This window comes from Myodes glareolus, chromosome 18 (assembly GCF_982192425.1).
Source record: "Myodes glareolus chromosome 18, mMyoGla1.1, whole genome shotgun sequence".
Lineage (NCBI taxonomy): Eukaryota > Metazoa > Chordata > Mammalia > Rodentia > Cricetidae > Myodes > Myodes glareolus.
In genome coordinates this window covers 11,489,512-11,502,658 of record NC_142043.1, presented here as the reverse complement: position 1 = coordinate 11,502,658, position 13,147 = coordinate 11,489,512, and positions in this window count along the sequence as shown.

Here is a 13,147-nt window from a genome sequence, read left to right as displayed (position 1 = left end):
GTGTGTGTGTGCGTGTGTGTGTGTGTGCGTGTGCGTGTGTGTGTGTCTCAGAAGACGGCTTTCTGGAGTATAGTGTGGGAAGGCACATGCGTGGGCGTCAGAAGACAGCTTTCTGGACTGTGGTGTGGGAAGGCATGTGCGTGGGCCTTAGAAGACGGCTTTCTGGAGTATGGTGTGAGAAGGCACGTGCGTGGGCCTCAGAAGACGGCTTTCTGGAGAGTGGTGTGGGAAGGCATGTGCGTGGGCCTCAGAAGACGGCTTTCTGGAGTTGCCTGCCGGGCTGGAACTTGGGGCATCAGGTTTATGTGGTGAGCACATTTACACAGTGGTCCTCCAGGGTCTTTTTAAACTTGAGTTGAATGTACTCTTGGCTTCGAAACTGTAGTGTGACTCCAAAAAGGGCACTTTAGAAAAGTTGACACTTGTAAAGTTTCAGTGGGTTTCAGAAGAGATCTATCTTCTCTCCTGTTGGAGGAAGTAATACAGGAGTTTAGGGAAAGATAAATTAAAACGCCAGCTTGTACTGACTTTGAGACCTCAGATCATTAATCATACCTAGATTGAACTTCACTCCCTTTCAGAGTAAGAATCTTGCCCTCTAGTAGGGGCCAAAGAGGGCTAGGAAGGAAGAGGCAATGTGTAAGGGCAGACCTGGTTTAGGCTGCCCAAGCTACCTTAAACTACATAAAGAATTTTGAACCTTAACTTTAAAAAATTTCAGAACTGCTTCACAGTCTATTCCAATGTTGTCTATTACCTAGGGTTTCTTCTAGAATATTCCCTTCTAAGAGTGGAAGGAATGGCATTCTTTATATCCACCCTAAGCCAGCAGAGGGAACAGAGCTTTGAGTACTGTAATTCGCAGGCAGTGCTGCTGGCTTCACCCTGTGATGAGTGACATCTAGCTTTGGAGCCCATCCCAAGAAGTCAGTGAGTGCAGAACTCTAGCCCAGTAGCTGGCACTTAGACTCTGTAACACTTGTTACCACAGCACTAAAAGTTTGATCTTGAAGATGAGAAATGGGCTCAGATCTTTGACATGAGCTTGTGTTGTAATAGAATTATAAGTCAAGAACAATTTTTAAATTTATTTTTACTTTATGTTCATTGGTATTTTGCCTGTATGTATGTCTGTGAGGGCATCAGAAGTTCTGAAACTGGCAGTTGAACCCAGGTCCTATGGAAGAGCAGCAAGTGTTTTAACTGCTGAGCCATCTCCAGCCCACCAGGTTCAATTCTTACTGGGTGACTTAAGCAGTGAGAAATTAGCACTAATGTTTAAATATGGACAAATGCCCACTTCTACTCAGTTTGTTTACGTTACTCCTTGGAAGCCCCTTTGCTTTGTGAATGCCTTTTTCTGCCTTATACCCCACCTTTCTAGTCATAACTGGTCTCACAGAGCATGCAATACTCAAGAGATCTTTCTGCTAACACTGGTGAGCAATACAATAAAATACTTAGACCTAACCATTCTGCTTCGTCTCTGAAAAATGAAAAAAGTGTTTTGGTATAAAGCTTGCAAAAATATATGTCTTATCAGATCCCCAGCTTCTGGGACTGAAGAAAAAAAGAGTGGACATAGAAGAACAGTGGTGTGTGTGTGTGTGTGCGCGCGCGCGCGTGCGTGCATTGGGGGGTAAGTGGAGGAGGCCTCAGAGAAGAGAGAGCCTGTAGCAGAATTGAGGTGGTTTTGTTTTCATGTACTTCAAATAATTGTATCTCTTCACTAAAGTTTACCTAAGTCTTCATTCATTGACAATTTATTTGAAAACAATAGAAATGTGAAGTTTGGGATTATAAACACATTTGTCTTTATTTATAGTTTAAGTTTTTATACATTTGTATTTATTAACAGTATAATTAATTGCTGTTTAGCCCAGTGCAGCACAAACACCTCTTTTAGTTCTTTGACAGAATTTCTTCCTTTTCAACGTTTTTCCTTCCCTTTTCTCCCTCTAAGCCTCCCATTAAACCCTCCTTGCTCTCTTTCCAATTCATGGCCTCTTTTTTCATTATTTGTTATCACATGCATATATATGTACATATATATGCCTAAATATAACCTGATCAGTCTGTATAATGTTTTTATGTGTATGTATGTTTTCAGGACTGACAGTTTGTATTGGATAATCAACTGTTGTGCTCTTCTCTGGAGAAGACTGTGTCCTGTAGGTGTAGGTTGAGGTCTTGTGGGCATGTCTATTGGTGTCATCATGTTAGGCATGCTAAGTTTGCTCATGTTAGGCAGTCATGTTGGTGAGACTTTATGGCTGTGGCTTCTGACATTGCTAGGGGACACAGTCTTGCAGCAAGCTCCCTGCTCCTCTGGCTCTTAAAATACTTTCTACCCCTTCTCCCACATGTACCCTAAGTCTTAGTTACAGGAGTATTGTATAGATGTACCCATTAGGACTGGGTAGAGTTTAGTTTTGCAGTTATGTTTATTTAATTTCATTTTGGTATTGTGGGTTATTTTCTTTAAGAGAGCTTCTCACACTAGCCCAGGCTGGCCTAGAATTAACTGTAGAATAGATCTAAATTTGGAGCAGTTTTCTTATCCTAACATCCCAAGGGCCAGGATTACAGGTGTGTGCCAACATATCTGGCTTGCCTATATAATTTTAATTATGTATACAAGTAATACTTTCACTGATAGTGAAATTTTTAGTTTATAATTTTAAAAAAGCACCAGTATCCAAATATTCTTACCCATATACACTTGGAAGAAAACATACATAAAAGTGTGTGTTTATGTGGAAGCATTTAACATGGTTATAATTTTATTTTTATGTGTCCCTTTGACTAATATATGCCCACTAACTGCAATATAAGAGAAGTCATTTTTGCTTACTGTGCTTTTACCCCATTGTATTCATAGTGAAGAACTGCCTAGTACATAGAGAATACTCAATAAAAATGTTGTTGGAAAAATCAGTGTGGTAATAGCCGTTTTCTTTAACTGTTAGTGCTTAACAGTTTGTCCATGGATTTGAAGGTCTCAGTTGCTGCCTATGTTTGCTGAGTGCTTAACATTCTAGAAGCCAACTGTCCTTTTGTTCTTCTGGTTCTTTGCATACAGAGCTCTGTGACAGTTAATATGTATCAAGGCTGCACGTGGTCCCCTCTTCTCAACCACATTCTGGAGTAGTGGTACCCTGTTAGGAGGGGTCACTGCCCTTACAGCTCCTAGAAAAGAAGCTGAGATGGAAAGGAGACAAACGGCTAAGCTAAGCTTAGCAAGAAAAGGGCTGGAGGCATTTTGAGAACTCTGGTTTTCAGTTGACCTCTTTTTTCCCTCCAGCCAAACAAGTATGTTGATGTCAGCCAGTCAAACTCCAGAATTTGTATGATTTGGCTAAAGGAATAATTCAGTGCTTTATGTTCTAACATTTTCTTGGTATTTCATCAAAATGAAAATTTCGTTTCTAAATAGAAACAAACACACAAAAACGTTCAAGATTATCTTGTATTATCTGTTGTGCTTCAACTTTCTGATAATGAAAATGCATTTTATATAAAATAAATATTTTATGCACATGTATGTATTCACATACACAAGACAAGATTTATGTTAGAGTTGTACTAAAAAATCTATAGGTCAGGTTTTTTTTTCTGTATACATCTGTATGCTAAAAAACCAATTTTTTCCAGGCTGTATCTTTCTGTTCAGTACACCTTGACTTAAAAGCTCCTGCCGTTTGTTTTCTTCCCATCAGTACAAATAGGTCCTGATTTTTTTTCCCCTCAAGACTTAGTAAATTACTACCACTGCTACTAAGGAAACATATTTTCTTCAAGAATCCCCAATCACTTTTTATTCTATTAATGTACAAACACTTGGACATTAAATATTATCAAGACATTTGTCTCCACAAAGCTAACTTTAGTGCAGGCCCACAACACATGTCAGAGTAATTACTACAGACAATAGATTGCAAGGTAATACACTCTAGATGTAAGAACAAAGCTTTACAGGCTTGTGTTACTTCCATTCATGAATGATCCAGGTCAATAAATAACTAAATGTAGGTTTCTGTTTGGTGAGGTGGCTCAGCAAGTAAAGGTACTGACTGCCAAGCCTGGTGACCTGAATTCAATCCCACCCACTGGGTAGAAGAAAAGTACTGACTCCTGTAAGTTGTCCTCTGACTTCCACATGTCTGTGCCTATACATACACACACACACAAAACTAAATTAAGAAATTTTGCAGAAAATAAGTATGCTTAAGATAAGTGAACAAGTAGGAAAAAATAAAAACAATTATATTATGAAAGAATAAAAGATTGAGTTCTCAGGATAAGAACACATACTGCTTACATCAAGTTGGGGGCTGGAGAGATGGCTCAGAGGTTAACAACACTGCCTGCTCTTCTGGAGGTCCTAAGTTCAGTTCCCTAACAACCACATGGTGGCTCACAACCATCTATAATGAAATCTGGCATGCAGGCAGAACACTGTATAAATAATAAGTCTAGGGGAGAAAACTGAAAAAAAAAGATTAACCATCAAACAAAGGACTGTACTCCAGTTGGCTTCCCAGAACTCACATGAATAGCTCACAACTGCCTGTAATTCCAACTTCAGGAGAGCTGGCACTCTCTTCTGGCTTCTTCTGTAAGCACCTTCACAAATGTGCACCCACCACCACCACCACAAGCTCAAAATAATTAGGAATGTTTAAAAGATTTTTTTAAAAATGTGGAGACAGCAAAGACATGAGAGTCAACCATATAGAAGCATTATTGCATTTTCCCTCTGATGCTCTGCTAGGGTGTCATATAGCTTTTCTGTACCTTACAGTATTTCAGTAATTAGGATCACATTGTTATTGACTCTTAACCATCTATCTCTTTTTCTTTCAAGGGGAAGTCCCAGAAGTTTCCAGATTTTCAAGAGGAGGGACTGAAGTGGACATTTCTGCTCCAGGAATGCAGGGGATAGAAAACACAGAGGTCATGGAAATAATGAGCGTCTTGTGGCCAGTAGACACTCACCCTTAGGCCTAACTTGCAGAAGGTGAGTATGGCTGTTTGCAGATATATGGAGAAAGCCTTTTCATTTTAGCTACCAGGAAACAGTTGGTGAGTAAATATGTGCATTTGTGCCTTTATATCTAGAGGAAGAACACGCTAAGAACAGGCATAATGGGTGTGTATTTTAGACTTTTACCACTGTACACCTTACCTATCATTGAATAATTTACTAAACTCCACCTCTCATGTTAAAACTAGGAACTGGTAAGATGTTTCAGTCAGTAAAAGTGCTTGCTCCCAAGCTGGTATCCTGACTTTAATCCCTGGGACTCACAGTGGAAGGACAGAACCAACTCCTACCTCCACACACATGCATGGCACACACATAAATAAACAAACAAATAAATAAAATGTTGTTTTGAGAAAACTGGACTTTAAGCTTTGCTATTCTTTCTGAGCTGTGCATCCCAGTATCTTCAGCAGGTGGGCTCTGTCTTGTTTTAGCCTCATTTTCTAGTTCATGTAAGAATAAAGGTAAAATTGGATATGGTTTTAGAGGAACAGGATACAGATGTTCAGAGAAGGATCAGGAAGGAGGGACAGTCACAAAGAGGACGCTTAAGAAGTACTAGGTTGGGTGTGGTGGCGCACATGCCTTTAGTCCCAGCGAGCATGAGGAGAGGCAGGCAGATCTCTTGGAGTTCAGTGCCAGCCTGGTCTACATAGAGTTCTAGGCCAGCCAGGGATACACGATGAGACCCTGTCTTAAACAAGAAAGATGAAAGAGAGAGACCTTATGCACACAGGCCTATGGCGACCAGAAGAAGGTATAAGATCCCCTGCAACTGGAGTTACAGACAATTGTGGGCCACTCTGTAGGTCCTAGATACTGAACCCAGGTCCTGTGGAAAAGCAGCTTTTCCAGTCTTACTGCCTCTTTACACCGTGAAACATGTGATTGGCACATAGGGGCAAACAAACATTCTTACAATTACCAAGGAAACTCCTTATTCTGCTCATCTAAAATTCTGGTAAGGTGGTACACTTACAAACCTCTGTGACTGAGATATTGTGGGCTCAGTACCATAGTGGAAGGAAGAACCAGGACCCAACAAAACTTAGCTTAATTTAGCCTGTGATCATTTAAATGTCATCTACCACAGTTACAGATCTATGCAGAAAACTGTTAGCCTAATTTTTCTCCTGATTTGTAAATTCAGTCACTTTTACAGTCATGGACATGTAGTTTACTGTCCAAAACTGTGGCTTTGGTAGCTTTCAAGAATATTCATAATACTATAAATACTAATCTAAAAAACAATTATGACTGAAGCTAATGAGAAGTGTCTCAGGGCCTCTTGCTACAGAGAGGTTTCTAAAGCAGGACCCTGCAGGCAAATCTGTTTGTTTTGTGTTGTGGTGGAGGTGGGGTGAAAGAGAGAGAGCCACCCCCAAAATATAATTCAGGCTTAGCAACAGCAGCAGGGGTTCCAGTTTCTTATGAACTGACATATCTTGGCTTTATTGTTACAGACTACACCTCTTAGTAATTCAATTTCCAAAACCTCTTACCTGGAGTCCTTCAAAGGAACCATTTGCCTAAGCAATTCTCAGCCATGAGACCTTTTAGTTTGCCAGGTACTCTGAAGACCAAATTATGCAAAGATTCTTAATTCCTTCAAAAAAGCAACTCAAATAATAATCAACTAGTTTAAACAAAACTTCAGAGCCCAGGTGCTATCACTGGGGAATTCAAGCCAGATGCAGTGGCTCCGTGGAATCTCTCAGGACCCAGTAGGGAATGACTTGGTGCCAGGCTTTTGTCACTACTTTCTCTAGCTCCAAGTCAGTTTTCATTGCCTGTCACAGTCTTCTTCCCAGAGGCGGGCAGAGGTTTAGGTCCTGAGCTCTCATTTCAAATTTTCTTGTTACCTGCCAGTTCCTTGGCTACTCACACACCATTTCTCCAGTGGCATCCAGAGCCTGCAGCTGCGATATACTGGGGAAGAGAACATTTCTAAACACTGCTTTTCCATGAAGTTATTTTTTTTATTATTATCATGCTGGAATCCACAGATATTAAGATGATAAACTGTTAGTTGAACAGTATTAGTACATGCCTTAAATCTCAGCACTCAAGATGCAGAGGCAGCCAGAAGCCAGCCTGGCCTAGAGAGTGAGTTCTAGGACAACAAGGGGGGCTACACAGAGGAAACCCTAGCTCAAAGAAGAAGAAGAAAAAAAAACCACTAAAGTTGTAGGGAGAGGGCCCACTTGTTTTTCCCGGCTAGCTTAGCCTCAAAATAACCACACAGAAATTATATTAATTAAATCACTGCTTGGCACGTTATCTCTAACTTCTTATTGGCTAACTTTTACATCTTGATTTAACCCATTTTTATTAATCTGTATATTGCCACGTGGCAGTGGCTTACTGGGAAAGATTCGGCATGTCTGTCTCTGGCGGCTCCATAATGTCTCTCTCCTACTCTACCTTTTTTTCTCCCAGTATTCAGTTCTGTCTTCTCTGCCTACCTAAGTTCTGCCCTATCAACTAGGCCAAGGCAGTTTCTTTATTCATTAACCAATAAAAGCAACACATGGACAGAAGGACCTCCTACACCATTTCCCCTTTTCTGTTTAAACAAAAAGGAAGGCTTTTACTTTAACATAGTAAAATTACATATAACAAAACAGTTATCAAGCAAGAATTGTAGTTACAATACTTATATCTACTTTATCTTTTATAATAACTAAGGAAAACTATAACTATAAATTCTTTAACTCCATTAAAGACTCCAGAAGGATACAATATTACCTAAGTAAACAGGAGATACATTGTAAGCAATTTCGAAAACTCTAGAATTGGCAGAGACATCTCGCTGCCTGGACAGTCACCCAAAATTTTTCTGTACCATTAGACTCTTTCATGAAACAGGAACCCTGAAGGATCATTTTACCTTTAGGCAAATTCAGCAGTCATTTCTCTGCAGGTCATGCATATCGAGTGAAGCAGTCCAGGCAAGAGCAGTTTCTTACCCAAATGGCTAACCAACTCCATAAGGAGTCTCTTCAATGCCCATCATCCTTTTGAAGTAACTTGGTGCTGCCAGGAACAGGTGTATCTCACTGTCATGAAAAGTTTTAAGTTCTTAAAACATTTTAAATACCATATTCTGAAGGTTTCTAAAAGATTTGAAGAATACCTATCTAACTGAAATATATCTCTATACATCTAGAAAATCCAACTAACATGAATACAAGCTTAATTATTATAGATGACTATTAACCTATATTTATTAATTATACATTACATTTTTTTAAATGAGCTACACAAACAATACCATAATCAAGATCAGAAATACATATACATATAACAAGATTGACCTTAAATTTGTATCAATAAACCAAGATCAATACCAGTGTAAATTATTCACATCTATATCATATCCCCCCACCTTTAAATGTAAAAGAACATTTATAAACAATATTTGGGAATGTAGACGTAGTTTTGTCCATACTGCTTCCTGCTGTTTGGGGGCGCTGTTAATCAGTCTAATGTAAAAGAACATTTATAAACAATATTTGGGAATGTGGACATAGTTTTGTCCATACTGCTTCCTGCTGTTTGGGGGCACTGTTAATCAGTCTTTTTATGGTGTGTCCTGTGTGCTAGGTTCATTTTAGTCAGCAGTTGGGCAAAGAAATTTTTTGAGGGTGTTTATGGCAACCTTTTAGGAGGTCTTGGTCCATGAAACCATATTTGCCTGGAGGCAATTTACAGGTTCTCATCTTCTGTGAAAACAAAAGAAGAAACTCTTCCCAAGCAACATGTTCTTAGACCCAAATTTTGAAGTCAAGATACCTTGATAATATACATGTTGGTTTTATATTTATTTAATATTCATGGATATGAATGTTTTGTTTGTATATATGTCTGTGTACATGTCTGTTTCCTGCAGAGACTAAAAGAGGGCACTGGGTACCCTGGAACCAAAGTTAGTAATGGTAGTGAGCTGCCATGTCCCTCAGACCCTCAGTCCTCTTCAAAACCAAGTGTTCTTAGTCTTGAGTCACCTCTCCAGCCTTCTAGTCAATTCAAGTTTTAAATAGTTATCTAGAACAAAGGGGTTTTGGTTTTTTTGTGGGGTTGTTTTTTTTTTTTTTCATTAGGATGACATGCTGTTGGGATAGGTCTCTTGGTATCGCCCAGCTGGCCTCAGTCTGCCATCCTTTTGCCGGAGGGGATGGCAGGCATTTGCCACATGTCTAGCCCATAGTTCTTAGTATTGCCTTACATGTCACAAGCATGTGATCATATACATGAGCCAGTCTAGAGAAACATACAATTAGTAGAGTTTATACTTGTAATCAAACTCACTGCAAAGTGAACCAAACACCAACAGTGATATACATATGGAGCGTATAGTTTACATCACACTTTCCCACATTCTCTCATTTGCCACATAGTCAATGATACATATAATTTGTGCTTCATGCTAATTAAGCTTAATTAGTAGGTCTTGTGAATGACTATAAATAGTAGGGATGGTTTGCTGCCAAAGCAAATTTTCACGTTTTTTTAATTTGTTACCTGATATTTTTTGTTTGGTTGTTTTGTTTTGATTTGGTTTTTGGTTTTTTTCGAGATGAGGTTTCTCTGTGTAGTCCTGGCTGTCGTGGAATTCACTCTATAGACTAGGCTGGCCTTGAATTCAGAGATCTGCCTGTCTCTGCCTCATGAGTGTTGGAATAAAAGCATGTGCCACCATGCCCAGGTTAGTTACCTGATATTTATAATTGGGCTTAGTATAATCATATTGTTTTGTATCATACATGTTAATAGTTACGTGTTTTAAGAAATGAACTGCATGGTTAGGAATATAACTCAGTGGTAGAGCACTTGCCTAGCTTGATCAATCCCTAAATTCAATCCCAATTTCTATGGAAAAAAGAAACAAGAAAAGAAAGAGACCTTGTACCTAAGCAACTGAGCTTCCCCAGATCCAGGCCTTCCTGGATCTTGGTTACCAAGTCTTGAGTCCTCCTGGACCCTTTTCTCCACATCCCTTTCATTAGCAACAGTGTTCACAACCGGGACTTTTGTGAGTAGTCTCTGTTCACTTACCAACAGACATGGATTATTGCACATTGTGTGCGAGAGATTGAGCAAGATACAGTGCCTGACAGCGTTCACTGACTAAGGGAGCAGACAGCTCATAGTTGACTGTGTGGAGGGGTAAGAACAGGAAGTTGGCAGGCCAATTTTATTACTAGACTATATTTGCCTTTTTAATTTTTAATCAGGTTCATCTGTTCTGGGTTGGGCTCTGTCTACCCTTCAGCAGAGGGTGGTGCTGTAGGAATCACTAGTGCTCCATAGCCTGGTACTGGATACGTGGAGAGGAGTCGGTTGGGCAGGAATTGATAAGGTGGTCTAGAAATAGAATCACACTTCCTTTGTTAATGTTTTCATGGTTCGCCCCTGCTGTAGCACGCATCAGTACTGCCTGCCTTTTTACCACTGAATACTGTTATATAATATACCTACTAGTCTAGTTTGTTTTCTGTCGTTGTGATAAACATCAAGACCAAAAGCAACACGAGGAGGAAAGGGTCGATTCCATTCTACAACTTATAGTCCTTCATGAAAGGAAGTCAGGGCAGGGACTTGAGGCAGGGTTTGCTCAACCTGATTTCTTATCACCAGGACCACCTGCCCAGGGGTAGCACCACTCAGAGTGGGTTAGGCCCTCCCACCGCAGTCAGTAGTGAAGGAAAGGTCCCACTAGCATGCCTGCCAAGCTAGTCTGATGGAGGCAATTCTTCAGTTGACGTTTCATTTCCCCAGGTCACCCTAGTTTTGTGTCAAGTTGACACAGAAAACTAACCAGCACATATAATACACATGCTGTGATATGTATGCAGTTTCCTGAGTCTATAGTTTACCGTCACATGGATGACATTTTACTATCTGATTCAAATGTAGCATGATTAATTAAAAACCCAGAGACTGATATTGAGTTCAACCCGAAGGTCAAAAAACAAAACAGCCAGACAGTGGCTCTTACCTCTACCTCTGTCTGAAATGCAATCCTGCCTCCAGGAATCCTCAGAATGAGACTGACTGAGTCTTCTCCTCCTGTTGTATATTTCTCTGTAGTGCTGGGATTAAAGGCATGCACCACTACTGCCTGGTTTCTATGGCAACTAGTGTGGCTACTGGGATGAAAGGTGTGTGTCACCACTGCCTGGTCTGTAAGGCTGACCAGTGGGGCTGTTTCCTTTCTGATCTTCAGGCATGCTTTATTTATTAAAATACAAATGAAATATCACTACATTTCTCCTTTTTGTCTAAAATAAAAAAGACAGCTATGACTAATATAGGAAAAACTATATACAATAAGTATAATAATTATATACAATATGTACAGGCAATAAATATAGCAACAATGTCTAGTCCATTTGCATTTGACAAATTCAGAGAAAATACTTTGTATCTATCCTAACTTGATGAGTCCAAAGTCTTGTACCTAATTTATTTTCTATCATAACTTTCTTTCTGTGCCTGATTAACAAGGAAAACTATAACTATCTAGTCTTCAGCCTCTGGTAAGAGCTAGTGGCTGTTTTGCTTTTCTGACCTTCAGATTGAACCCCAATATCAGTCTCTGGGTTTTTATTAATTGTGCTACAGTGTTGCTCATCCACTTATCAGTTGATGAACTTTAGATTTTTTTCCCCACCTTCCCCTTTTGCTACCAGTTGTGGTATGAACATTCAAATGTAAGTTTTTATGTGAACATATTTCTTTTTAAATGTTTTAAATTTTCTAATTTTAAAAGTTGCAAATAGGGTTGGAGAGATGACTCAGTGGTTAAGAGCACTTGACTGCTCTTCCAGAGGACCTGAGTTCAATTCCCAGCAACAACATGGTGGTTCATAACTATATGTAATGCGATGAGATTCCTTCTTCTGGTGTGCATTAATGAAGACAGAGCACTCATATACATAAAATACATGAATAAATAAATCTTTAAAAGTTGCAAATAGTCGGGCGGTGGTGGCGCACCCTTTAATCCCAGCACTCAGGAGGCAGAGGCAGGAGATCTCTGAGCTCAAGACCTGCCTGGTCTAAAGAACTAGTTCCAGAAAACTAGGGCTACACAGAGAAACCCTGCTTTAAAAAAACTAAAAAACAAAAAACAAAACAAAAACAAAATAAGGGCCGGGGGTGGGGGGAGAAATAAAGATCACTCACTAAACTCAGAGCTCACATGCTCAATTGACTAGCCAGCAAGCCTCAGAGATCCCCATGTTTCTGCTTCTATGTGGAGATTATAGGCATATGCCACAGAACCTAGGTTCTGGAGATCCACATTCAGGTTCTCAGGATTGAATAGTAGGCACTTCACTAAGCAAGACCACTCCCCAGCCTTGGGCTATTTTTGCCATATTTTAAAATCTTTTTATATCTGTGTTTCTATTTACTTTGTTAAATGTCATTTTAAAAAATCCCATCTGAATGGGGCTAAAGAGATGGCTCAGCAGTTAAGAACACTCACTGCTCAGAGTCCACATGGCAGAGCACAGCCACCTGTAACTCCAGATCCAGGGGTCCTACTCTCTCCTGATCTCTGGGTTCTGCATGCACATATGTGTACACACAGGCAAAACACCTAAACACCTAAAGTAAAAATCTAAAAAAGACTCGTCTGAGTAGCTGTATAACTGATAACAAATTTAATATTTATAATAAAATCTGGTTTAAAAGTTAAGATGTAGAGCCCAGCAGTGGTGGCACATGCCTTTAATCCATCCCAGCACTCAGGAGGCAGAGGCAGGTGCTCTCTGTAAGTTTAAGGCCAACCTGGTCTACAGGAACTAGTTCCAGGACAGCTAGGGCTGTTACACAGAGAAACCGTGCCTCAAAAAAACAAAAACAAACAAACAAACAAAGTTAAGATGTGTTCTACAAGTTAAATATATTCTGTCAGGCTTTTGGGGTAGTAATTGCTAAGGGTTTTTTGTTTTTAGATTTATTTAGTTATCTAATATTTCATACACATGTATAATATATTCTGATTACTGCCATCCCACACACCTTATCATCTCTTCTCTCACCACCTTCACCACCCTGGTTCCTACTAGTCCCTTCCCAGGTTCGTGG